The following is a 16,402-nucleotide window of genomic DNA, read 5'->3' on the forward strand; positions in this document are numbered from 1 at the left end:
CAGCTCTGTGCGCCTTGGGTATGTGCTGTGGTTTGCTGTGGTGCTTTTATGTTTACTGTATTGAAAGTGTTTTGCGTAGAATGTGTGCAGTACCCAGTAGTGCAATTTTCTGTATGTTACATATATTTGTAAGTCCTGGTATTTTTGTTATGTATTTGTCTGAGTATTTTTTAATTATACCTAAGGCACCTACTATGATAGGAATTGTTTCTGTTTTTAGACTCCACATTCGAGTTATCTCTATTTCCAGGTCTTTGTATTTTGAAAGTTTTTCCATTTCTTTTCGAGAAACGTTGTCATCTGCTGGTATTGATACATCAATTAGAAAGCATTTTTTTCCTTCATGATCTTTGACAACTATATCTGGTCTATTTGCCTTAATTTCTCTCTCTGTGTGTATTGGCATATCCCAGAGTATGGTTGCTTTCTCGTTTTCTGTGACCTTTTCTGGCGTGTGTTTATACCATCTTTTTTCTGTTGTTATTCCATAGTGTTGGCATAGCTTCCAGTGTATATAGGTCCCAGCTCTGTCCCCCTCTATTATTATTATTATTATTATTATTATTATTATTATTATTATTATTATTATAAATCCCCTATTGGGGTATTTCATTAATGTCTTTTATTTTGCTATTTGCTATTGTTTCTTAATTGCTTAGACGTTTTGTTTTTATATGTCCCCTCTAACCTATGTTTTGTTTTTGTTTTTTGTAGTGTTCTAAACGCTACTGCTTTTTTTGTGGCTAATAAAGAATTATTATCATTATCGATTTTCAAATTGCGCCAATGCTGACTTTGTCATTCGTCCATTTGCAGTCGATAAAATAAGTGCCAACCAAGCACTAGGGTTGATGGAATTGCCTAGACCCTTCCTGCAAAATTTCAGGACTCGAGCCTATAGTAAAAAGTATTGTTGTTATTATTTTTCTTTAACGGGGCTGCAGTCCTGGTAAAATAGAGACCCAGGGGGAGCATTAGGTAAGTGGAATGTCTCACCTCAGCCAATCGGACACTATGATAGGGGGAAGGTCCACTTTAGCTTCTTATTGAAGATTAATGGAGGAAAAGTGCGACGACGTTCTTGGGGAGATATTAGGCGTCGAAGAAGCCCCTCTTTTCTAGAGGTATTTCGGCCCGGGATCAATGGATGATCTCCAAAAATCTATTATTATTATTGTTCAGTAGTTTTATTTTTATAACGTGCTTTCAGTTCACTACCGAGCGCAGCTCTGTGTGCCTTGGGTATGTGCTGTGGTTTGCTGTCATGCTCTTATGGTTACTATATTGAAAGTGTTTTGCGTAGGATGTGTGCAGTTCCCAGTAGTGCAGTTTTCTGTATGTTATATATATTTGTAAGTCCTGGTGTTTTTGTTATGATTTGTCTGAATATTTTTTTTATTATACCTAAGGCGCCTACTATGATAGGAATTGTTTCTGTTTTTAGATTCCACATTCGAGTTACCTCTATTTCCAGGTCTTTGTATTTTGAAAGTTTCTCCATTTCTTTTAGGGAAACGTTGTCATCTGCTGGTATTGATACATCAATTAGAAAATGTTTTTTTCCTTCATGATCTTTGAACAACTATATCTGGTCTATTGGCCTTAATTTTTCTATCTGTGTGTATTGGCATATCCCAGAGTATGGTTGCTTTCTCGTTTTCTGTGACTTTTTCTGGCGTGTGTTTATACCATCTTTTTTCTGTTGTTATTCCATAGTGTTGGCATAGCTTCCAATATATATAGGTCCCAGCTCTGTCGTGTCTGTGAATATATTCCTTCTTAGCCACGACTGGACAGCCATCGCCACATATTCTGCAGTTACTTGTTATGTTTCTTTTCATTATATGTTTTTGGTAATTTCTGGTGGGGAGGCTTTGGTGTTGTGTAGCAATTAAAAATCCTTCAGTCATTGCTTTGAATCCTGAGCTTCTCAACTATTGCTGGGATTTTAGATAGATAGATAGATAGACAGACAGACAGACAGACAGGCAGGCAGGCTGGCAGGCAGACAGACAGACAGACAGACAGGCAGGCAGGCTGGCAGGCAGGCAGACAGACAGACAGACAGGCAGGCAGGTAGGCAGGCAGGCAGGCAGTCAGACAGACAGACAGGCAGGCAGACAGACAGACAGATAGATACGTACACCTGGAAATGTTTATGTATGTAGCGGAAATACCTCAAATAAGTTTAAACGCAGATATTATAATCACACTTGTAGCTTTACGGCTAGAAGTAAAGCTAATTTTACATGTTCCATTAGTTTGTGTAGATGATTGGTATTAAAGCGGTTGACTATGAAATTGCTTAATCCATTATATGCAAAAGCAAACTCATAAAGTTAGTAATGACATCTGTAATTTGTGTATGTCTAAACTTATATTAAATAATTAAGTGTAAATAAAATGAATTAATCAAAGAAGTACTGTAATAAAACGATGTCCACAAATGTACTGCACAACCTTCTTACACAATACTAAAAATTAACGTGTTAGCTTTAACCTAAATGCATTAATAATATTATTATTACTAGTCAACCTCTCAAATTGGTATAGCTTGTATTGTTCAGTGTTTCTGTATTTCTACCTTGCTTAGTCCACACTGAGATAGTAATGATAAATGTGATTAGTGCATATCTTTAATCTGTGAAGTAATTAGCTATAAATCTCTTCTCATAAATTATTCATACAATATTCACAAACGTACCGCTGGTCCTCCCTATATCATACTAATGCTTAAACTATTTGAGATAATTCTAGCGCGCTAATATTACTACCTGTTAACTGTAAAATATTGTCCGCTTAATTTATCCCTAGATTTATGTTTCCCATACTTTATTCTATTTGGTTGTATCTGTAATATGCAGCCTTAATTATAGATTAGTGTATAGGATTGATAATGGAATAGCTTAGGGTATAAATCGTTGTATATTTGCTTGCGAATATCATCTGTCTGTGCATGCGTATGGATATGTATGATTGTATATATACACAAATTATGGTATCGGTTGATTTAATCACATAACAAAATGATGAAATTCTATTATTTATGAAATTACTATTTTGATATAAATATTTTGCATGAGAACTGCAGTGTGTGTGAGTACATGTATGTGAAGGTATGAGTAAACAGGGCCTGAGAATATTCGTATGAGGTATATGTATATGTTGATACCGTTACCTTGGTGCGACGTTTCTGTATTTCTTAATCAGACATGCATGAAATTCCAACATTTTATGCCACTTTGCTAGGCACTCAGTGCATCTACTAAAACATGTCCTTAACAAATTTGACTTCGTATCTTGATATAGGAACACTATTTGTCTTTTTTCATTTATTAAGTTTACTCTCTTTGTTTTTGTCATAATATTTATTGATTTAAATACAACGGAACAGTTACCCAAATCTTCGGAAAGATAATGTTATGATAAGTTTATTTATATATTTTAAAATTTTATTGCACTTAATGTTGCTGTGTTTTTCCCCTAAATTCGCATTTATCTGCTGCTATCGCTTCATTTATGCTCTCCTTATATAGTATTTTTAGAATTTCTGAACAGTGAACTCTCCATATTTTGTGACTATATAATGAAACTATTTGCCATTTATAGTAGAGTCTGACGATTATGTGTGACGGATGATGTAAATAACACAGATTACGAATGACCTGTCAATTAATTGAATAAACATCTGTTCCCTCTCTTCAATTCTTTTACCCAATTACCTGTCCGACACACATACACCAATATATGCACAATGGAATATGTATGCATGCTCTCAAACTTGTCATTGTAAAACTTAGTAAATATGCACACTTCTAAAAACAATAGTGGTTTTTTTTTTACAGTTTAATATTAAACAGTTTTTAAATTAAACTTCACTTAAAACAAGTATTAATCATACCACCGTTTTGATGTGAGTACTTTCCTAACATTAACTGGAAACAAGGTAAATACAACAGCACACAATGCACATTTCCATGGATACTATGTGTCCCCTTTGAATAAATATTACTTGATTCATTCACATTACTCCACCTACCAACATAATTCCCTGCCAAAATCTACAAACCACTAAGTAAATCATAGTCTTATCACGGATCAGAAACCGAAACTTTGATATCACTTAAACCTTTTGTTTTCAGAAATTAATATGTACACTGCTAAAAAGTATTGAGTGATTCTTTAGCCTAATATGATTGTCTTTTCAAATATAGCTTCAAATAAAAATAAACATAAATGTATACATACGTATAAATGAGTGTCTGTGTATATGAATGTCTGGATATGTATATATATATGTGTGTACATGAGCCTGTATGTATGATTATATATACATATATGTATATATGTACTATGTGGATCAATTGGATTGTCCGGAAGGTTCTGAGCTACCATTTGTTTTTCTCCCTACTAAACGCATTTCAAGGAAAAGATATTTTAACGATTTCGATGGAGTCAAAATCCATCTAGATAACATTTTTTTCCTCAAAAAATGTCAAATTCTATGCTGATAGAATATTTAGATTGTCTGATAGATGGGCAAATGTCATTATTAATAATGGAAATTATTTCATTCAATAAAATTTACTGAAATATGAATTGTTTATATCCATTTTTGCATATTAAAAACGCAACTCACAACCCAATATATAAATATTCATACAGTTAATGTTATTTTACTTACAGCTTATATGACTGAATATTCAATTCATCAGCTATTGATTGGAGAATACAATGACAGTTACAAGTGAGACCCGTGAATATTTCACGGAATTAATGGTAAACCTCCTGGATTGTTTCTGAAATCTTTATCAAATAAAACTGAAAATGTAGCCTGTTTTTTTGTCTGTATGGAAAGATAGTCGTTCATCTGCTATTCATTGAATATGAAAGATATTGGAATATGATGAATACTTAATGCATTTTACATATACACTTCATATACTTTACGCACAATATCATAGACTCGATACACAGCACTCATAAAATATATATAATCACTCTTATTTTTCCATTTTTCCCTCAAAGAAAAAATATCCCTTACATATGATACAACCTTTGGCTAAATTGCATATATTTGCCGCGTAAATAAGCGTGAATATTTCACGGAATTGCACTTACGCGCATGCATTAAGTGATAGGCAATATAAAAAAACTTAGTTCAATTTTAAAAAATACACTTTTCATTACCCAATCACCAGCACTCCTTCTTTTCTTTCTCCCTCTCTCTGTCTCACTCTTCACCTTATCCTCTTTTTCTTTCTCATTTTTCTTTCTCCTCTCTTTCACATCAAATAATTACGTGAAAACGTTACAATTACATTGCCTCTACCTCACGCCTTTTCCCGTCCCTCGTTTTCTCTCTTGTATTCTTTTTCCCTCTCTTTCCCTAATCACTTGAAATCGTTACCGACGGGCTAAGTAATGCAACGACAAGCAAAATTATCATAAGATACTTGGTTGCATTACTGAGTTTATAGCGATGCCGAGATGAATATATTTTTCCACGGAGTGACTGGATTACATTAAACGAGTACGCTAAAAGATTGTACTTTCTCAATATCCATACTAGCACTGTGGTTAACTTATTGCAAAGAACTACTTTACTCTTAGTTTTAATCTTCTTTCATATGTCTTTATAATATGCATCATGAATCGGTCACTGGTATGTTAACCATTGGAGATCCTATGAAATCAAATGATCTCACGAGTATAGAGGTAATTTTGAATATATCGATAATTGACGATGTGCAACCGCCGTTGAAATTACGGAATACTGTACGATGTCCGTTGTACTTTTATATTTCTGAGTAAAGGTGTCAACAAACCACGACCCTTTGACGTTAAATGTTCGGCTTGTGTAAATACGTTCACAGAGATACTTTTTTTCATTAATGGTAATATAAATGTAAATAAGAAAAACCAACAAGCTTTGCAGTTATTTGCAATTATTTGTTGTGTATTACAATAGAGCGCCCTAGGTTAAAACGCTCGTTTAGTGTTTTGCAGTTAGTAGCAATAATTACGAATATAATCATGAATGTAATCTGATGTTATATCTGAATCAGGATTTGTCTTTCAGTGCTGAGGGGAAGAAATAATAGGAAGCTGGAGTGAGAAACTATTTTCGGACCATTAAGCATCACGCAGGAATATCACAGTACGGAGGACATGGACAGTGGTATTTAATAATTGAGATATATAAAAAAATGTGATGGAAATAGCTTAATTACTTGACGCAGGAACTTGCTAACCTCATGTACATGAACAGGGTGTAACTCATAACGGTGGACAGAAAGATGCACTTTAATTCAAAATTTTTGTACTAAATTGTTAGCGGCATTTAAATTGTATTTCAAACTAAAAATTTTATTTTAATTCTTCTGGTTCAGTTCAACATTTTTAAAGATTTCATTTAATTCAATACGTTTTGTTACAATAAGATTCCTAGAGGTGTTAAATTTGTAAATTTAATATTTTACATTTATTATTATACACGATTCACTTTGTAACGATTGCCTTTTCTTGAAATCTATTTATTTTTAGAGAGTATCACTTCCGCAAATCAACCACGTATGAATACAGATTCTATATAACCTATTACCATTTGATCTTTTAGAAATAGCATCCATGTCTCATTCAAATCACACAGTATCTTGACAGAAGATCTTGAATGGAACATCTGGAATAGAAAATCTTCGTAGAGCATCTTGAATATCGTAGTCTTGGTTTGGTGCACTTACGAAAAATACTGAATGATCACGAATGAAAAATCCTTGAAATTGATAGTTCCATATGCTTAAATGAAGAAAACACATCAATATTTTACAAAATAACAGAATCGGTTTATTGAAGTGGAAAAGAAACTGAGAGACGCCTGTTTTTATTTATACTCCATTATCAGCTGGATGTCAAGTAGCGATGTCTTGAGTAAAGTTAGGTGTCTGCTGGAGCTTTTTGTTTATATTTTTTAAAGAAAAGAAACAAAATCCAATCGAGTATTGGAAAATGATGAATGGATGTAAGGTTATATGCTCCTTTCTCTTATAAGGAATCAGATATAAACTTTCGATTTGGTGCTCCAGGGATAGGATTAGATGGTTTTTGTTCTTACTTTGACAGTTTTCTCTTCTGACAGAGGCATAGTGTCAAGCATGAAAGTAAATACATTTCTTTATCATGAAATGAAAGACCAACAAAATCGAAGAATACAAATATAAATCAAAAATTTGTTCAATAAAGTACAAACAACGTATGGGGCCTTACAGAAGTGGAAGTCATATTTCGCATTTCATATAAATCCTTTCATTGATAATCTGTTCTGCTATAGACACAAGGCCTGAATCCTTTATTTGATAATGCAGTTAAAGATACCTGTCTAATTGTTGAATCTTTGGTTACAATATGATTTCCTATGGACCTAGAACTAATAGAATTAAATATGGGGGTTGATCTAAACATAATCACTCAAATGCAGTCCACAGCAGAGCTGTTCAAACAAGTTCAAAGACGTCTTTCTCTATTGTGCCACTCTACTACAGCCCATGACAAAATATTGCTGTGAAATATTGTACTCTGTAATGAAGTTCGAGTTATGTAATCGTTAGAAATCAATACTAGATGGGCCATGTAAGCTTGTACACATGATGAAGATCCACGAAACCAATGGGTAATACATAATATCATCTACAACATCATACGTGGAGCCTAATCTGTTGTAAATGCATTGTGATTACACTGCACTTTTGTAACGTGGCGCTGCTTAGAATAAAAATATCGTCCGCTTAGGGAAGCAATTATAATTTAAATGAAGTTAGAAGACAAATTAGCTTCTACTACCTCCATCAAAATTATTATATATGTGTGTGTATAAAGTAAAAAAAGGAATTTCGATTATCTCCACTTGGTGAGTTGTAATATATATAAAGTAAATTACGGAAGGAAAATGCACTCACTTTACATAGTTTTAATATATATTTCATATTGTGTTTGTCGACCGGTTTCGCTTTCGCTACTCACGACATTAAAATTATTTGAATTGCGTATTTACTTAGAGAAAATATTTTTGTCCATATTGTTTGTGGAGTTTATGAATGAATGATTCAACAAGTAGAAAAATCTAAGGGGAGGTATTTGGTGATCGTTATTATTGTAGACAGGGGACATAATTGTGCATATTTCGGTGAGGGGGGATATCTGTGTATATATATATATATATATATATATATATATATATATATATATATATATATATATATATACACACACACACATATATATATATATATATATATATATATATATATATATATATATATATATATATATATATATATATATATATATAGTTGACATTTACAGAAAAACAAAATACGAAGATAGGTGTATAAACAAAAAACAGGTATATTTGTTTAACGGACGGTAAGGTAAGAAAATCTTTTATGTTTCGAGAATACGCTCTTGAAGAGAAAGGAACACAAGGAAATAAACAGAGAGAGAATAAGAAATCTTTTGGAGAGATTATGTTTTTCTTTTCCTGAACTCAAATCTCATTTGCGAACGCATGGAAAACGAACGTTCTCGAACTATTCTGCCTGTATGTCTGCATATATATATATATATATATATATATATATATATATATATATATATATATATATATATATATATATATATATATATATCATATATATATATATATATATATATATATATAATCATATATATATGATCATATATATATATATATATATATATATATATATTTTATAGTTTCAGCTTAGAGCTGCGGCCATGCTGATGCACCACCGTGTTGCTACACTGTTATTACAGGGAGCCTCTTACAATATGTGGCACTTGGTGAAGAATGGAGTTTGATTTAGCAACCCTCATTTGCACCTCCTTCCGCGAGGTAGGTTCATCTGGGACTCTCGATAGGAAGAGGTCCACCTTTGATTTTAAAACTCCTACATCTACTTTGTGCAGATTCCTCAGGCTCTTTGGGAGAATATTAAAAAGCTGTGGGCCCCTGAATCCCAAGCTGTTGCAGTAACTGGTCCTGAAGCGCGATGGCATTGCTGGGATCTTTGGCACTATGCAGTGTCGTCCCATTCTGGCATTGGTGTAGCTTTCAATGCCAGAATTTGTCACAATTCCTTCCAGGATCTTCCAGATGTATATTACTGCATACTTCTCCCGCCTTCTCTCCAGGGAGTAGAGTCTTAGCTGTTTCAGCCTTTCCCAGTAGCTGAGCAGTTGCAAAGAGACAATGTTCTTTGTGAATCTCCTCAGGATTGCTTCAAGGTCTGCTGTTAATTTCAGACTGGTGGGTGACCACAGCTGTGAGCAGTAATCCAGGCGGCTGAGCACGAATGTCCTCCAGAGGATCATCATGGTTTCCTTATCTCTGGTTCTGAATGTTCTCAGGATCCATCCAGCCAATCGTCTGCACTTTGTTGCCATCCTGGTAATGTGCACTTGGAAAGAGGTATCATCACTCATGTCGATACCCAGGTCTCTCACTGATTTAGGTTCTGGGATTGAAATTCCCTGCGGACCAGTGTACTCTGTAAGTTTCATATTCAGTTTTGGACGTTGGTAGCGCAGGGCTTGGAATTTTTCAGCATTAAACTGCATATTATTGTCCTCAGCCCATCTGTAAACTGAGTCCAATTCCTGCTGCAGGTGTGCAACATCACTGGAGTTCTGTATTTTCTGCGAGACTTTTGTATCGTGTGCGTAGCATGCAAGAGTGGCTATCCGGGCACTTGAAGGCATATCTGAGAGAGCGACTATAAAAAGCAATGGTCCCAAGACAGTGCCCTGTGGAACACCGCTCATTATTTGTGTTTTCATAGAGGTGGCTCCATTAGCCACTACTGCCTGACTTCTATCTTTCAGAAAGTCATGTAACCACTCTCCAAGTTTTCCAGCTATACCAAGATCACGCAGTTTGTGGCATATCACACCATGATCCATTTTGTCAAAAGCTTTTGCAAAATCAAGGTATATTACGTCCACATTTGAGTTGTTGAGTAACTGCCTCAACACCCAGTTGTAATGTTGTAAGAGCTGGGTCAGGGAGCTCCTACATGGTCGAAAGCCATGTTGGGTATCACTCAGCAATTTATTTTCTTCAAGGAATGCGATTAGTTTTCCTCTGACTATCCTTTCCATGACTTTGCTGATGTGTGAAGTCAGAGAGATAGGCCTATAGTTTTTGGCTTCTGCTCTGCTTCCCCCTCTTTGGATTGGGTATATTATTCCCTCCTTCAGCTTGCTTGGCAGTCTTCCGTTTGCGAGAAAGCTCTGGAAGAGGATCTGGAGGGGTTTTGCCAGGGCATGCTTACACGATTTAAGGAGGATTGCTGGGAAACCATCAGGGCCAGCAGTTGAGTTTGTGTCCACTTCATGTATAGCTAGTAGTACATCTTCTTCGCTAATGTTGATGTATTCCATCGTAACTGCCTCACTGGTTATAGGGGAGGTAGCAAAGACGTCCACTGGTTTGTTCACTTGTCTGTGCTCCAATGGAGTGGTGAAGACACTTTTGAATTGCTCATTCAGTACCTCACTGATCCTAGTTGGACTGTCTGTGAGGGAGCCATCCTTTTCGAAGAGGGGTCCAATCTTGCAGCGTACTGAGGCTGTTTCTTTTGCGTAATGAAAGAAGGCCTTTGGGTTTGACTTAATGTTTTTTATAACCCAGGCTTCTTTGTCTGCTCTCTCCTTCACATAGGATTGTTGCAGCCTTTTTTCGATCTCCATCAGTGTCATTTTTAGGCGGGACCTTTGGCCATTCTTGGGATGCTGGTTGAGTCGATTTGCAACTTTCGTCCGTCGTTTCATGAGGATCTTCCTCTCCCTTGGAATCTTGTTCCTATTTGTTTTGGCCTTGTGCTCTGGGACATATTTCTGGCTTATGGCTTGCACAGTAGACATGAAACATTCTAGTTTCATGTCAATGTCTGGTGTGGAGAGACATTTTGGCCAATCCTCTCTGAGGATCTCTTTCTGGATCGATTTCTAGTCCGCTTTGTGGAAGTTCAGATTGGAGAGATTTTGGATGCTTCCTTTAGGCTGTATGTCTCTGGTTTCTTTTGGCCCAAACATAGACAGCTCTATTATGTTGTGATCCGAAACTAATGTCGGCGTCACTTTCACATCATGAATGATGTCCGTATTGTTCGTGAAGCAGAGATCTAGAATGTTATTCGCTCTAGCTGGTCTGAGAACAGCTTGCTCCATGAATAGGGCATTGGTGAGGTTGAGCAGGCATTCCACCTGTGCTTGCTTGCGATAAGTCATTCCTGAGAGTATGAGACCTTCGGGCCATTTGACGTTGGGGAAGTTGAAATCACCCATAAGAAATATGGTCACATGGTGTTCCAGTTTCATGATGATTTCTTTAATTCTAGTGAAGCAATCTTCAAATTTGCCTATGTGGTTTGGAGCATCCAGTGGGCAATATGTATTGCATATGACTATATTATGTTGTCTTATGTATACAACTAGGGTGTCGCATACCGAATTTGAGTAGGACAGTAAGACCTGGGGTGTGAGGTCGTCACGGATGTCTGTTCGCAGTATGACATATTTTGGTACGTGTACTTCTGCATCCTCTATATCAGGGCTGAGGCGAGTTTCTACGAGTGCTATGCATAGGGCTTGATTGCATGCAGCAAGGTCTCTCAGGAAAGAAATTTTGCTTTTATTATTATAATGCAACAGGCCCCCAATATTTAGTAAAAATATTGGCGTGATGCCTGTGCAGGCGTTAGGGGAGGCCATCCCATGTCTGTTGACTGTGGTGGTCTTGCGCAGTGGGAGGCAAGGTTCCTCGTCTGTGCTTGGCGTAGCCACGTCAGCTGCTGCACAATCTTTTGCGCCATGCACAAAAAAGACTCTTGCTCGGCTGCTGCGTTGCGTATATATGTATATATATGTATATGTATATATATATATATATATATATATATATATACATACATATATATATATATATATATATATATATATATATATATATATATATATATATATATATATATATATATATATATATCTGTGCACACCTTTGAATGCAACATAAGGCTGAATGTTTGCAAATCCAACGGAGGCCTGAAAACACATTTTAACATCGACAAACATCAGAATTTATGTGCAGCTCTTGGTGGTCCAAATCGGATATGCAATCTAGTTGGCTGTCTTTTCAAAACATTGTTTGATTTAAAAAGCCACATCACATGCTATGACTGTTCCAAGGTGTATGTACGGGAGGTGGTCAAACTGTACATAAGGAGTAGGCAACCATTATATATATATATATATATATATATATATATATATATATATACTGCTGATTTTAAATAAAGCATATTACTCTACCTCTGGTATTTGAGTACTCTTTTTTCCACCTTGTTGCACATTTCATGTGCTTACTCCGGTATACACATTTTTCTTTCTCTCTCTCTCTCCCTCTCTCTCTCTCTCTCTCTCTCTCTCTCTCTCTCTCTGTATATATATATATATATATATATATATATATATATATATATATATATATATATATATATATATATATATATATATATATATTCCTTTATTTTTTATTTGTTTCAGTTATTTGACTAGGCCCATACTGGAGCAGCACCTTTAGTCGAAGAAATCTACCCCGATCCTTATTCTTTCTAAGCCTAGTACTTATGCTATCGGTCTCTTTTGTTACGGGGACGTAACACGCCGGTTTGTATGCATGTATGTAGGTACGAATATATATGTGTGTGTATGTATGTATGTATGTGTGAATGTATGTATGTATGTATGCATGTATGCATGTATGTATGTATGTATGTATGTGTGTGTGTGAGTGTGTATGTATGTATGCATGTTTGTATGTATGTATGTATGTATGTATGCATGTATGTATGTATGTATGTATGTATGTATGTGTTTATCTATGCATACAGTGGAGTAGTTTCAAAGCGACAAATCTAATTTAAAGTTGAATAATTTTTTCCGTATTTTGACATACGTGTGTGCGTATATGTGTGTAGATTTGTACTTATGTATATATCTGTGCCTTGTAAATATAGGCCTATATACGTAGATTGTTTGTGCGTATGCAGCTGTGTATTTCGATGTATATATTTATATATATATATATATATATATATATGTTGTGGATAGCCTTGTATACATACACGCTATTGTAATTTTTAATTTAATTTAATTTTATTTTATTTTATTTTATTTTGAATGCAGCGTATACTTTATTTTATTGATTTGATTTTAATGCGTTAATTCGAATATAATTAATTATCTATAATATGTATTTGGAGCCCAATTTTCTATTTAAGGTTTTCTTCGATATTTTTTTAATAGGGTGAATCTGTATTAAATTTATTTGGTCTGTGAATTACGCATCATTGACCGTTAATTGAAACGACCAATCCATGGCCCTTATTTGAAACAACCAATCAAACGAATCCATGTGTTTTAAATTTTATATTACTTTCGATTGCATTGTTATACTTTCTCCATTTCTAACAAAACTGTCCGATGAACGGGAACGTGAAACTCAGAGTAACGGTTTTTTTGTTATATTTCTGCTGCTTTTAAATAAAGTGTGTGTGTGTGTGTGTGTGTGTGTGTGTGTGTGTGTGTGTGTGTGTGTGTGTGTGTGTGTGTGTGTGTGTATGCCTGTGTGTGTATGTGCTGATGTCTATATGTCCCAGCCTAAATCGGCTATGTTTGATCTACCCGTCGTTTGCCATAAAATTATATGACGGATATTTATTTATTGCACTGTATGACATTATACTATATTCAGGTTTTTAAAGGTTTATTTGCTCTAATATGCAAGAGCGGTATACAAACACGCACATTCAAAGACACACCATCACACACACATCAACCATTCACACAGATGCTCACGCATTTGAAAAACACATATCCATATTTGTGAGCGTGTACATCCATATATGAAACTATTATTTTTCGGCCTATCTATTTACCTCACTATATATATTTATGTTTGTATGCCTCTGTGTGCGTATCCTTCTTGTGTATGCATGTGTCTATAAGTTTGCAGAGAATGCCTCCAGGAAAACTAATTTGTAGGTTATCCTAAACACTCTTAAAGATCTCTCTCTGCAGTGCGTCTTTGTCCGAAACAGCATACCACGCAGCTGCCCGCGGCATAGTAACTTATTCAAATTTGCTAACATTTAAGAGCCGCCACATGCAATACATCTTCTCCAACAAAAGCAATAATTAGGCTTAGCATCGCTACATCTCGATAAATCTGCATTTGAAAGAGAAAGCTAGCAATATGTTAAGGTGTTAGCTAATAATTGAAGCTGTCAGTCGCTAGATTATTCTTAAAGTAAGCTGTATTCTATGGCCGACAAGAAAATATAACATTATCGTACACATTTCTGATGATCTTAACAAGAAAAAAATATTCAGGTGGTGGTGGTGGTCATGGTGAAGGTGGTGGTCGTCGTAGTGGTGATGGTGGTGGTGATTGTGGTGATGGGTCTTTCGGTTCGTAAGATTTTTTTTTCTGTTGTTATTTTCATGGTTACATTAACAGGACTGCAGCAATTAACTGAACTATATTGGAAAGATTTTAATTGATTATTCTGATTCCTGTACGTTGATTGGTTCGTCTTTCCTTTTCCTCCAAAGGAACGGATATTCAGAACGGGATTTTGCGTAAGGAGAGATAAATTTGCCGGATATAAACACAGCAGAACTTCCCAGTTCAACTGTACCGTTTTCAAGCTAGACTGATTCTAGCATGGAAACCACACGCACACGCAAACACACGTGCGATATATGCTTCTCTATATAAATATATACGCACAAACGTGAATATAAATGCATGTGTGTGCGAGTGTACTTTTACATGTGTATATTTATGAGAGTTGCTGGATCGTTCCTGGTTTGAAGGATATTGCAAAAGGCCTGGCAGCAGGCCTAACATTTAGAGTTCTTTTACAGGACATAGAAAAACAGAATGACCGTTACAATAAATGCGTGAATCTGAGAGAGGAATGTGTTGCATGAAATCATAATCTGATCCTCTTGGATTTTCTTTTACTCAAAGCCAGAAACATATATGTACGCGTTTCCACAAAGCACGTAAAACATTTACGTATATATATATATATATATATATATATATATATATATATATATATATATATATATATATATATATATGTGTGTGTGTATGTATGTATGTATGTATGTATGTATGTAGGAGAGTATTATAGTTCACTTGTAGCATTGTGTATTGTTTTTAAAATATAATGTGTCTTGAGTGGCACAACAATGCACAATAATAACAATGGATAAACTATTATAATTTAATCATTCATAGTCTGATATAATATTTCAGAATACAAAAATTCCTCCTTCAGATATCTCTAGAAATTGATCGACTCACTGCTTAATACAACGGTTTTTTTTTTCGGAAGCATCTCTGCAGTGGTCTTACGAACCTCCTTCCGAAATTCCTCATAAGAAATGCGAAAGCGGTCATGTCTCAAAGTTCGTGTGCTGGCACATCCGTAGCACCGCTTCTAAGTTATGTATTATACGTGCAGTTACCTTTTTACCTTTCTTTTTTTATATAGATAATACATGAGCATGTTATCAAAAATGAACTTACACGCATCCAGATGTACCTAGACAATATATTGACTGCCAACCTCCAGCCTAATGTTAATTTGGGGCCCTTGTCTGTCTATAAGGATACCTTCCTTAATTTTTAGATTATCCAAATTTTTTTCATTGGCCTCAGTAGTGACTGGTATGTTTTTGTCGGTGTTCCGGCGTCTCTCTCGATGTTTTCTGAAGGAAATTGGACTATATTTGAAACACACATTATCCTAGGGATATCTGAAGAAGGATTTTTTTATATATTATATTTCATTGTTGTTATTATAGTGCATTGCTGTGCCATCCAAGGCACATTACATTTTACATATATATATATATATATATATATATATATATATATATATATATATATATATATATATATATATATATATATATATATATATATATATATATATATATATATACATACATATATATATATAAATATTTATATATATATATATATATATATATATATATATATATATATATATATATATATATATATACATATATATATATATATATATATATATATATATATATATATATATATATGTATGTATGTATGTATGTATGTATGTATGTATGTACGTATGTACGTATGTATACACACACGCACACACTCGTATACATATATGTAGAAATATATTTATATATGTAGGATATGAACACATGATATATATATATACACAAACACCCGCACGCACACACACAAATGCACAGACAT

At 34.6% G+C, this 16,402-nt stretch overlaps 1 long non-coding RNA gene across 2 annotated transcripts in view; it reads left to right on the plus strand.

Annotated features, from left to right (window-relative positions):
* The window catches only part of LOC128248666 (uncharacterized), a 40,247-nt gene extending 33,295 nt beyond the window's left edge, over positions 1 to 6,952 (plus strand). Inside the window, exons 2-4 of one of the 2 annotated variants that reach the window (XR_016243196.1) lie at positions 4,687 to 4,779; positions 6,083 to 6,181; positions 6,620 to 6,952. This is a non-coding gene — a long non-coding RNA (uncharacterized LOC128248666). Of the gene's footprint in view, positions 1 to 4,686; positions 4,833 to 6,082; positions 6,182 to 6,619 lie in introns of those variants that run through there. The other variant, XR_008264826.2, reaches the window with a different exon arrangement.
* The last annotated feature ends 9,450 nt before the right edge of the window (positions 6,953 to 16,402 follow it).

Source organism: Octopus bimaculoides, chromosome 9 (assembly GCF_046866305.1).
Source record: "Octopus bimaculoides isolate indiv1 chromosome 9, ASM4686630v1, whole genome shotgun sequence".
Lineage (NCBI taxonomy): Eukaryota > Metazoa > Mollusca > Cephalopoda > Octopoda > Octopodidae > Octopus > Octopus bimaculoides.